This window comes from Protopterus annectens, chromosome 5.part1 (assembly GCF_019279795.1).
Source record: "Protopterus annectens isolate FY-2018-M chromosome 5.part1, PAN1.0, whole genome shotgun sequence".
Lineage (NCBI taxonomy): Eukaryota > Metazoa > Chordata > Ceratodontiformes > Protopteridae > Protopterus > Protopterus annectens.
Window position 1 is genome coordinate 478957961 of NC_056736.1, and position 12090 is coordinate 478970050.

Genomic DNA, 12090 nt, shown 5'->3' on the forward strand with positions numbered 1-12090 from the left:
CAAATAGTGTTTTATCGAATGATGTGATTTCAGTCTTGAAAAAATTTTCCTTACATACCAAGTAGTTCTGTTAATATTATCAGATTGTTAGTTGCTTTCAAACTTTTTTTTGAGAAAATTTAACCTTCGTTACCTACTGCATGATTTAAATGTAGACAAACAAGATGTTTGTAACAAATTTAAAAAGAACAGCACATACAACCCCCTTGTGCAACACATTGCAAGTGTTTGGTGACATATGTGAACTGGATATAAGGAATATTGTAAAGGACACCCACATGCATAACCTCACTGTGGAAGAACACCAGGCACTGTGTATTGTAAGTAAAAATAAAGACATTAGAGTAATGAGAGCCGATAAGGGTGGTATGATGGTGATTATGTGTACTGAAGATTATGTTAAAAACATTGAAGACTGTTGTTGGTAAATGACACAGCTTATTCTGTGGCAGATAAGAATATAATTAAAACAGTTTTTTGAGAATAAACACTGATCTGTATGACATGTTTTGACAGGGTAGTTTAGATCATGACGCATATGAATATTTGTTAGTGGAACATCCCAGCATGGGACATTTCTTTGGGATACCCAAAGTACACAAATCAGAAACAAATCTGCCCTTTAGGCCCATTATTTCAGCCAAGAGAACCAAGACAGAAAATATTTCTTTATGGCTGGATTACATACTTAATCCTATAGTAGAAAAAGTGAAGTTGTACCATAGGGACTCCTAGCATCTTTTGTAAATTTTGAGGGACATTAACCTCACCCATGGTGATTTTTATTTTGCATCTCTAGACGTTAAATCACTGTACACATGCATCAACCAAGATGCTGGTATAGAATATCTGAGAGATTACCTTGGGTACACTGACCTTACACACAGTAAAACAGAGACGGTTTCAGGCTTATGGGTATAGTTCTTGACAACAATTTTTTTTAATTCAACCAAAGATATTATAAGAAGACCTCAGGAGTGGTTATGGGGGCAAGGGTGGCCCCATCCTTTGCCAACCCATAATGGCCATGTGGGAGGAGAAATATTTGTATGTACATCCACAAAGGTCCCACATTATTTTATATCAAAGATTTATTGATGATTTGATATTTCTGTGGACTGGTGATGAAAGTGAATTTGAGTCCTTTGTCAGGGACTTAAATCACACCACAGATTTTTTGGAATTCTCTGTGGGAAGTTTGGTAGGACCATTAATTTTTTGGATATACATTTGGCTTTTGATACGTTCAGTAACAGTTTTATGAGTAAGATTTATAGGAAAGATGTTTTTGTCAACCAATATTTTCCCAGAGATAGCTTACATCCTAGGCATATGAAGAAAGGGATGATTAAGAGGCAATGTATTCACCTCAGTAGACTCACATCTGATGATGACACTTTTTTTTCAAGAGGTCATCATGTTGACACATTTTTTTGAACAAAGAGGGTATGACCAGGCTTGGTTAACCAATATACATAAGGAAGTGTTTATTCTGAGACAAAATGCTGCCAAACCCATCGTCAGGTGGGTTGGTGATGTAAGTAACAACAGAAAAAAGGACAACACAGCATTTACCATTTCTTTCCCCATCCCCATTGTCAATGAGATGGGTGATATCAAACACATAATTAAGGACAATTGGAAGGTTTTGATGGGAAATAGGGAACTCATGCAGGTAGTAGGTGTTAAGCCCAAGTTCACCTATAAGAAAATTAAGAACATCAAAAACATTTTGGAAAATGGTGGAGGGGGCAAACTTTAGCACTGACTGATGTGAATTGTGTTTGTGGTACTTTCTCCTGTAGGAAGTGTAAACAATGTAGGTAGATAAGCAATACATCTAGTACATTTATTACACATCTTAAAAGGATTATTTGGGTCCAGAGACAGTTTACCTGTGAGAGTACAAACATAGTTTATGTGGCAGTATGTGACTCTTGTCCTAGTTACTTGTGTCTTTCGGCTTATCCTGGTTAGGGGTCGCCACAGCGGAACTCCAGTCCGCTAATGTTTGGTAGTGGATTTTTACGTGCCGAGTTACTAGCCCTGACGCACAACCTTCAACGAAGGCACGCCCATTCACGCATGCCTCCACACAGAAGACACTCTAGCTGAGAATCGAATGCGACAACGTCTTGCTGTGCCGCAGCACCACTACCGATGTTTAAAGTGTAGAATATATGAGCACACACTTGCTATTAAGAAAAAGGACTTTACCAATGCTTTAGCTAGGCATGCTATTCACTGTGTGAACTTTAAAATGTTTGCCTTTTCAGTCATAGATTATGTTCCACAAGTGGATTATATAGGGAAAAAACAATTTGATTTTAGAATGCAAGGAGTCATTGTGACAGATCAGTTTGGTAGCAGACAGAGCCCCTGGTCTGAATTACTGTATTAATATTAAGTGTTTTTAGCACTAAAACAACATTCAAATCAATCACAATAATATGATAATGCTTTTATATTAAGACATTTTTATGAAGCTTTGACATTCTAAGCAGTTTGGAAAACAAGACAGTTTTTTTATTTTTATGGTATGATTTTATACCTTTAATTTAAAGTATCATGAAAGTCATGTGATGTGTGAGGTAACTTATAAGAGGTGTGTTTTGAGAGGTTAACTTTTTTTCTGAAGAAGTTCATGAAGAATGAATTTGAACAAAAGTACTAAAAAACTGTGTTTGCTCCTTCATTCATCTACAGCTGTTGGTTTGAGTTTCCTTTTCCAGTTTGTTGTGTGCTTATAAGTTTTTGTGCATATGAAGTATCTTTTTCATCATTTTAAAGATTGCATAGATTAAATGGTATACCTTTATAAATGCTTATGACTGATATATTGCAAAATGTTAATTTTATTACATTATCATTCAATCTGCAGTAAAGGATAACCACTGTAATGGAACTCTAGACATCTTTTAACCTTGCTCAGTTGCATATTAAGTAGGATTACACACACTACATAATAATAAAACTATATTTATTGAAAAATCAGAGCATGTCATCTATAAAATAAGAACACAAATGAACTATATTGATCAAAGTATAAAAGTAGATAAACTAATAGCACTCAGTCTACATAAAAAGAACGCATAAAAGACTAATTTACTTTGTGGTGTGTTTTACTGGCTATGCTCCAAAGACACCCAGTGAAGTAGCTAACAATTATAAATCTTTTCATGGCTCATTTCCAGGATGCATTTTATTACTCTGTGCATTTTCTGATACAAAACGTGTTCTGGGTCTTTCTAAAAGAATATCAATTACAGTTTAAAAAAATTGTTAGTATGTATGGATTTTAGAGGTTTATTCATTCTAAATCTGAATAAAGTTTCAAAGCTTGCTGATATCACCATCAAATATTGCCTTTACTATACAAAATGTTGAATTTTACTTCATATCAATTTTCAATAATTATTATAAAAACCTTGCCACAGTACACTTTGCAGCAACCATAGCTTATTATTAAGTGTACAAAAGCACTTAAACATGTAATGAGCTATTAAAGGTTAAAGGTCTTAAGTAACAAATAATATATTTTATTTTATTGAGCTTTTTGAGTCTTGGAGTAAATTAATATTAAGCCATTAGTTTGCACCAAAGTAATTTATATCTTTTGTCAATCAGTTTCTAGACCAGCTGCAATATAACAAGTTGCATAGAGCATATACGATAGAGATGGCCTAGACCTTTTCAGGCATTCAGACAGGCTGAACTACACCAGTTATGCATTGCTGAGAAAATCTGAGCAGGGAATCAGACCCCATCAAGATTTCAGTAACAGTACTTAGCCAAGTGATTGAGTCATGTTTTGGATACCACTGTAGGCAAATGGTAAATAAGTACAGCTATGCCACACCTATTTCAACAGCTGGACAATGCATAGCTGTAATATTTCATAAAGTCTTTGCAACATATCTCTTTCTTTTGTTTTTCCCTATATCATCATTTAACACGTCCATGAATATTCTTTCAATGGTTTTACATAGTAAACTAGGTAAGCTTATGGGTTATTAGTTCCCCAGACGCATGGATTGTCCACCCCTTGTGCAATAGTATAACTATTAAAGTCCTCCATTCATTTGGCACAAAATCTCTGGAAGCTGTAGTTAAATAATGATTCTAGTGAGCCCTATAGTTTATTTTTCATGTTATTAAGGAGACATGCTGGGATACTATCAGGGCTCATTGATGAAGTATTCCTCACCTTGGGGGAGTGCCTGTTCCCTGGTGATAGCTGGAGAGTTATCCTTGTGGTTATTAACTGAGGGCTGTCTGTGGGAGAGGGGGATAACATTAAACCTACATTTGTTGGCCAGTAGATTTTCTACATCTGCCAGGTCATTACAGGTGACTCCATTTACAATTTATACTGTATATTGTTATGTATTGCCTTTGATGTTGGGGACATAGCTGAAGAAAGCATTGTAATTAGCCTTGGCCTGGGAAGCTATTTTACATCGAATCTGGCTTTTATAGACTTGATAATCCCCCTAAATTGCTTGTTTAGATTCATGAGGGGTGTTTCTCTTGCTGGCTATTGCACCTCCTAATATTTTATGTGATTTTCTTCTTTTTGTTATACAAATAATTGATTTTATGGTTTCACCCAATGATGTTTGGCATGTTTTTGCATTAGTTTTGTGCTTGTTACAGGTGAGTACAGTTATCTCTCTGCAGCTGTTTATACGATTTTATAGGATTTCAATGGACATTTCTACATACCCAACAGTGTTCTAATGGTTTTGGGCATACCACTCAACTATAAAGACTTTCGCAGAATGTCCAGATTTTTGCCTCATATTTTTGGTCAGTTTTTCATAAAATTTAGGTTTTCTGTCAAATTAATGGCAAATCATCAACGATTCAAGTTAGAAAATGACAGACATTTGAGTTTTCAGACTTCATACCCTTCAGAAAATTCATGTTAATGAAAAACCTGTTATTATATCAACTTTCTAAGTTTGTAAGAGGTATATTTAAAAATTGTCCCTATTTTTGGGCCTTTGTCCCACTTTTATTTATGTTTTTATCCAGATTTCTTGCTCTAAGAGGTTGAGAGATATGGGTTGGGGGGATAAGAATTTTGTCAAGGAGCCACTTAAAAGTAGTACGTTTGCCTTAGAATAATTTCTAAATATTCCACTGTAAGCTGGGGTTCTTGTTAATATTTTTCTTTCAAAGGGGACAGCTTTATAATCCAACCTGACCAGGGAGGACAATACACTAGGGATGGTGCAACACTCACCTATGTTTGTGAGTACCAGATCAAGGAGGTTTGTTTCCCAGTAGCTATACAGACTAGCTGGTCAAGGATATTTATGTTTACAAACTTCAGGAATACCCGGGCATGTATATCAAGGATTGACCATGATTCTTAGTCTATTGTGGTGGTAATTAAAGTCACCTATGAATGTGATGTTGGTGTGAATGTGGAGAATCTCCAGCATGTTTAAGTATGTGTTATGGGTTTGTTGGTTCATGGACGGAGACTTATGGCTTGGTAGGATATAATTTGTGACTTTGCCTATTGTAATCTAAGCATCAAGAAGCTCACATGCCTTGAGGTGTGTATAGTTTTGATGTAAATTGAGAGACCTCCATATTTTATCCCTTCCTATGCAGTAGATGGTCTTTATGTGTGGAAAGCATTGTAGCCCTTCACTGCTGGGGTGCCCTCCGTTGGCTTTTAACCAAGTCACAGTAACTGCACAAACATCTACATTCTCTAGGTTGAAGAGAGCCTGCAGGTGGTGCAGTTTCTTGTTTAGACTCCTGGCATTGAGCAATAACACATGTAGATGTTCTTGTGTTGGTTTGCTATGTTGGAAGGTTTATCAGATTGGCAATGCCTGCAAAAGGCCCTTATGGGAGAGGATAAGGCTTTAGCCAATATAAAAAAGCCTAAAGTGGACAAGACCAGAAAGCAGCATGGTCTGTGTACCATATTCTTCCAGGCTGACAGATATTGCACCCCTTTAATAACATCAAAAACTGAGTGAATTGTTAAAGTCAATTATATTCTGTTTATATTGTGGCATCATACTTAAAGAAGGAAGAATGCTGGTCAGTGCTAGTTTTATACTAGCCTGGGACACATAGTCTGAGAATTCCATCATGTCTCCCTTCATTTAATCGTGGAAGGTACATGTCATTTACACCCACATGGGCTATGTCTGTGTCACACTGGTACTTATGGTTCAGTGACCTGAGTGTGTTCATGATCTGTTGAATCCTGGCCACTAAAAAAATAACTGATCATGACTCTCTACTCAGCCTAGTGAGTATGATACATTGGAGTGTCTCACAGTTGTGTCCCCATGACCAAAATACAGAGTTGTTTAATTGTTTGCTTTATGATTGCAGAGGCTGAGATGCCATGAGATGTGGCTGTATGTGTTGTGGAGGGCGTTATTTTGTTAGTGTGCTTTTGAGGGTGCTGAGGATATTTATTGGTACTGCAATGTCTGGCAAGACTTTATAGTTTAGGAAGATTGCATTTAAGGGCCTCAGCATACGTGTGTCTATGTTTCTGGTATGAAACGTGTTGTGGGTGTAGTTTGTGTGTTTTTTTGAAAATCTGTTTGGTATTAAAAGTGCTTGTATGAGAGCCTTGCCTCCAGTGACATTGTGTAATTAAATCTCTCACATACTGTATCAGCTTGTTTAAGAATTAGGTGGCTGTCAGTAAACATGAAACAAATGCTGCATTGCTTTGGGATGGTTGTATCCACTAAACTGGCTGCAAAAACAGTAGGGAAGTGAATATCTATAGTTCCAGATCCTTATTTCGTGATCATTGGGGTATGGTACAAGGGGGGGTTAGAGTTGGCTAGCTTGGGTACTGTATGAGTATAGACTTCTATCAAGACTACTTAAGACTAAGTTCATGGGGTAGTGATCTTCAACATGCAAAGCAGACGCTGAATTTACAATTTAGAACTAGGGAATTTTGAGAAGTGTTTTTATACGGTGACTTTCAATTTTAAGTGCTTGCATCTATACAGGGTTATGTTAACAACTGCTGTGCAATGAGCAGCATGTAAAACACAACTTTATGTAGACAGAGAAACTGACTAAACAAAAAAAAAAAAACACACACAAGCACACAAATAAAATGGCACCCCAGCCAATCTGGAAATTACATAGTGTCTTTTGAAGTATTTCTCAAGCTACTCTCTACTTCTTTCTGTGAACAGTCCAAACCTTCCCAATGTAAATTCAGAAAGAGAAGAATAAAGCACAACAAGAAACAGTACTAGCAAACTAAACACAAGAAGTACCAGGAAAGTATAGAAACCAACAGATGCTTCTCATTGCAAAGGTACTTTAAGTTGAGTTAAAGTGCAAAAATGCCATAAATAATTCAAAAACTGCAGCAAACAGACACAACTATGTACAAAAACACTATAAAATGATTTAAAGTGTAAGGACACATTATAGCTCTGTCCTTCATTTCTTGCAGTTTCAAACATCTTTCAGCTGCAGAGGGAGAAGGAGCTTGTCAATGCTCTGTAGACCATTGCCAGATCCTGGTGAAATGGGGCCAGAGGCAGAGTGATAGACCAGGACCCGCTGGCCCACCACCAGCTATACCAATAGCCCATTACTTGTCTGCCTGTCTTCAATTACTGTAAAACACTGTTAAAACCTGACAGAGTGCATACTATTTCCTTCTTTACTTTTACACTGATCACAATGATTTATATTTAATTACATTTTTTTATTCAAAATTTTACACCAAAAGCACTGAAAACTCTCTCAAACTGAATGTCGACATAGTATGAGCAACAAACATTTATCCCCTTGAAACTCACATCTATTGAAAATGTCTTGAGCAACCCATTAAACTACAAGAGACCTTATGGGAAACATTAATTGGCAGCTATGTAAAGAGTGTAGGAATTCAAAAGATAAATGTGCAATGCATTTGCTAACAGCACTGGGCAGCCCACTGGACACAAGTATCCCCTTTCAGGGGCAACCCTAAAAGAGCTGTCTACTAGTTTTACTTGGTAAGAGTCATACAGAGAGCAAATGTATGCTGAAGGAATCAAACCCTAAAGTACTGCTCAATTTGTTCAGAGCCAAATAATAAAAACTCACCACCAAAAGTCAACAAAACTAGGAAATCACCAGTGCCTAACTGTGTGAGTGTAAGCTAGTCACTTAACCAGTCAAAGCTCCCAGTCTGTGTTTGAAAAGAGTCCATGGAGATCAGTGCTTTACCCCATTTAACCAATATAAATACAATAAATACAAAACCCAAAGATCATACCTAAAGAACATGACTCATGCGACAATACTCCTCTTTACTACAATCAATTCCTTCTTTTACACCATAATTACTCTGGTATGCAGAAATGATGTATTTATACACAGACAGACATATGTACAGGTGTGGCCACCAACTAAAGCAGTTGCACCACCTTGTATGACTGCATGCATATCAGATCTTTGCTTGTGACTAAATGAATGAACAGACACCTAAATAATGACCCAGAAGTATATTCCTGATTGCTTCTGTGAGAACCATACAACCCATAATATCCTCAATGCCCTCCCAACCTCTTATCTCAAGAACCATTGACAAATACTTAAAATTAGGAACAGATTTTAAACATTGGTCATATATATTTAGAAAGTTGCTAGCATGGCAGGTCTTGTATTACACTTTAAAAGAAAGCCACACATTTTAACATGAGAAGAAAAATTTGGTGATTAGTATTTAACTAGTCTGGGTTAATACTTTCATGTTATATCAGGTTACTATTATCATAAGTTATTATTATTATTATTATTATTATTATTATTATTAAAGTTATAACAAACCTGTATAATTTCCTAAACCATTATGTTCACCCATATGAAGAACATAATTGTATTTTCATCCTGGCAAAGTCATTTTCATACACTAAACAATATTATGATGTATTTGGCATTTTTATTTTATTCTTTCTTCATATGTCTATCTCTTTAAGCATTCTAATTATTTCAATGTTTTTGAGAGGACAAATGCTGTAGGTAATATTGTTAATCATAATTCCTGCATTCTTAGTAATACACGTAGTCATGAGCACTGCTACAGTGCTTTTCATTAAAAAATACAGTTCTGGTGGGCTACATTTGATCATTTAACACCTGAAGCAAGTGTATTCTGCAGTGTGAGATTTTATGGGGTTCTATTTACAGTTATACTATTATTTAGCTGAAAAACAAATTCTGTCTCAGACTTTATATTTGTTTGTGATTTACTTACAACTTAAGTACAATTTATGACTAGTGTTATACAAGTACACGTGGCACATTGTCAGAGGCTATCACTTACAAATAAAATTAAGAAGAGAGCTTCTGAGCTTCTTAGAAGAATATTCTGAGTGTTCAGAGGTATTAAAAAAGGGAAGAAAGTGATCTGATACCTGAATGAGTATTAAAAATCAGTGGGTTGTTTAAAGAAGAGGTCTGGAAGATGCAATCTTTTGGCATGTTCTACTCCAGCTTAAATCCTGTAAAAAATGTAATAACTGCATATAACTCAACTGTTGTACTATAGTCTCTTCAATACACCAGTAGTAATACCACCAGAACCATGAGGCACGTGCACACACACACACACACACACACACACACACACACACACACACACACACACACACACACACACACACACACACACACACACACACACACAGCCTTATAAAAATAGGGTGGGGTAAAAAATGATGCAATATGCATTATGTTTTTGAATGAAGCATAAACACTTTTGTTTTACCTGGGCATCACATACTGACGTATGAAACATCTGGTGTTCAGGGACATGACTGTTGGTATTAATGAGGCATTTTGATGGCTGGCTGGTAAAACCTGCTCTGGGTCTGATTCATCAGGGGTGTAAATGTAGCTTGAACACACACACTAGGACACACACACACACACACACGCACACATGCACACAAGCACACACGCACACACACACACACACACACACACACACACACACACACACACACACACACACACACATTTTTTTCAAACTGTGCATAACAGCATGCACAAGCTTTCAAAGCTTCAGCAATACAAGCATACCTGATCATTACATGACCAATTTAGCTCAGGTCCACATAGCACAGACAAAAAAAAGAACATGATTTCAGCATTACTCTGTTTTAGCTCCAAGAAGTCTCTCATTGGCTCAAAGTCTGTAAATTTATCCAATGAGATACATGAAGATTAGAGCAAAACAGAGCAGCTAGACAGACCCAGGAAGGTATTTTGGTTGGAGACCATTTCTCTCTATCTCTTCTGTTTTTGTTTTTTTTTCCACATTTACGAGACCACCTGCCACCACTGGGCCCTAGACAGCTGCCTAGGTCATCTTGTGCTGGATTTGGCTCTGTTCTTGACTTCTGCAATTTTTATCCAGAAGGTTTTGAAAAAGCCATTGTATTGCCTTACATTTCAAAATTAAATTCTATCTCCACAACCCCAATATTTGTCACCACTGCATTGCTTTTAAACAGATACAGACATCCATTAAGAATTGAAATTCCATGAACACTCTGTCTAGGTGCACAAGAGTATGCTACATCCATAATACCAGGCACAATGCCAGCAACATCTACAAACTGCTGATTAGCTGGCATTACTAGCTATGCGGTATTTAAACAACGTCATAAGGTATGCATAGTCTGTATTATTTCACCATCAATTAAAACCACATTCAATGTTAAAGCAAAAATGAAAAACATACCCAAAGCTGAAGGTAGCTGGAATAAATGCTGCCAATCCAGATGCATAAAATCTAAAGCTTTTATTGTAGATAAGTGAGCACTTTCGCAATGATCAACATTGCTTCATCAGACAACATACCCTCAAACAACTACCCTATATATACATATGACAAAATTTAAAATAACCAATATGTTCACAGAACAAATTAAGCATCAATCATTCTATCGTAAAGGTACAGATACATAAAAAATGTAGTGTTGCTGAAAGTAATAAAACATTCACAGCGTACTAAATGTAATATAATAGTTCATGCACTATCCAAACAAAGACATGACATAACATGAAATATTTATTTCAACTCTCTAACATTTGGTAATAATATGAAAGAAAGGTAAAAAGGGGGCGGGGCAAGAACTGTCAAACCTAGATTATGTACTAATCACACAAAGTCAGTATTGAGATGTTTCATTTCAGTTTTCTAGATTTCAAAGCTGGTTTTAGGTGGACAGAGTCATTAAAGCCTAGCCCCCTGTGTGCACCTAGACTCAGAATCCACTGAACCTCCATAGAAACTGTCTGGTTTACAAGGTCACCCAGCCTGCTATTCACTTCCTGAACATGCAGTACCTGAAACAAAAAGGTATGCTCCTCATTTGTGGATAAGGTGTGTTTTGCTAAAACACTATATTCTAAGCCTCTCCTAGTGCAATATATATATGGTCAATGATCCTTTCACTGAGATGACGGTTAGTCTTTCCAACATAAAATCGGAAACATACCTTACAGTGTGCAACATATATCACATAGACAGTCTCACATTCTGCCTTGACTTTAAGTTCCCACAAACGTCCTGTATCAGGGTGTTTGAAAAATCTAGATTCATCCACATAGTCACAATATGCACACTTGCCACACTTATATGTCCCATTCATAACACTGGCTTCATGTTTTGTCTTCCTAGGATAACAGTCATTGCTTCAAGTTTTGCGCACTCCTATATATAAACCATGGTCGATCTCCCACCACATTAGTAGTTTCTTCATCTACTAGAAGAATGCGCCAATAATCCTGTAAAATCCTAGTAAACTTACTCACATATTTAGTGTTCGGTAAGACTAAAGGGGTCTGGGAGAAAACGTTATGTCCTTCCCACTGCTGTTTTGCTAACCTTTTCTCTGAGTAATAGGGTTTAGCTTTACCTCTTCTCTCCTTCTGCACTTGTTTATAAGCCATATTCACCTCTTGAGCTGGATACCCTCTAATCAAAAAACCTTCTTTTAAATTCCTCAGTTCTGTTTAATACATCTCATCCTGACAACAAAGGTGGGAAAGCCTCATTGCCTGCCCTTCCAGAATGTT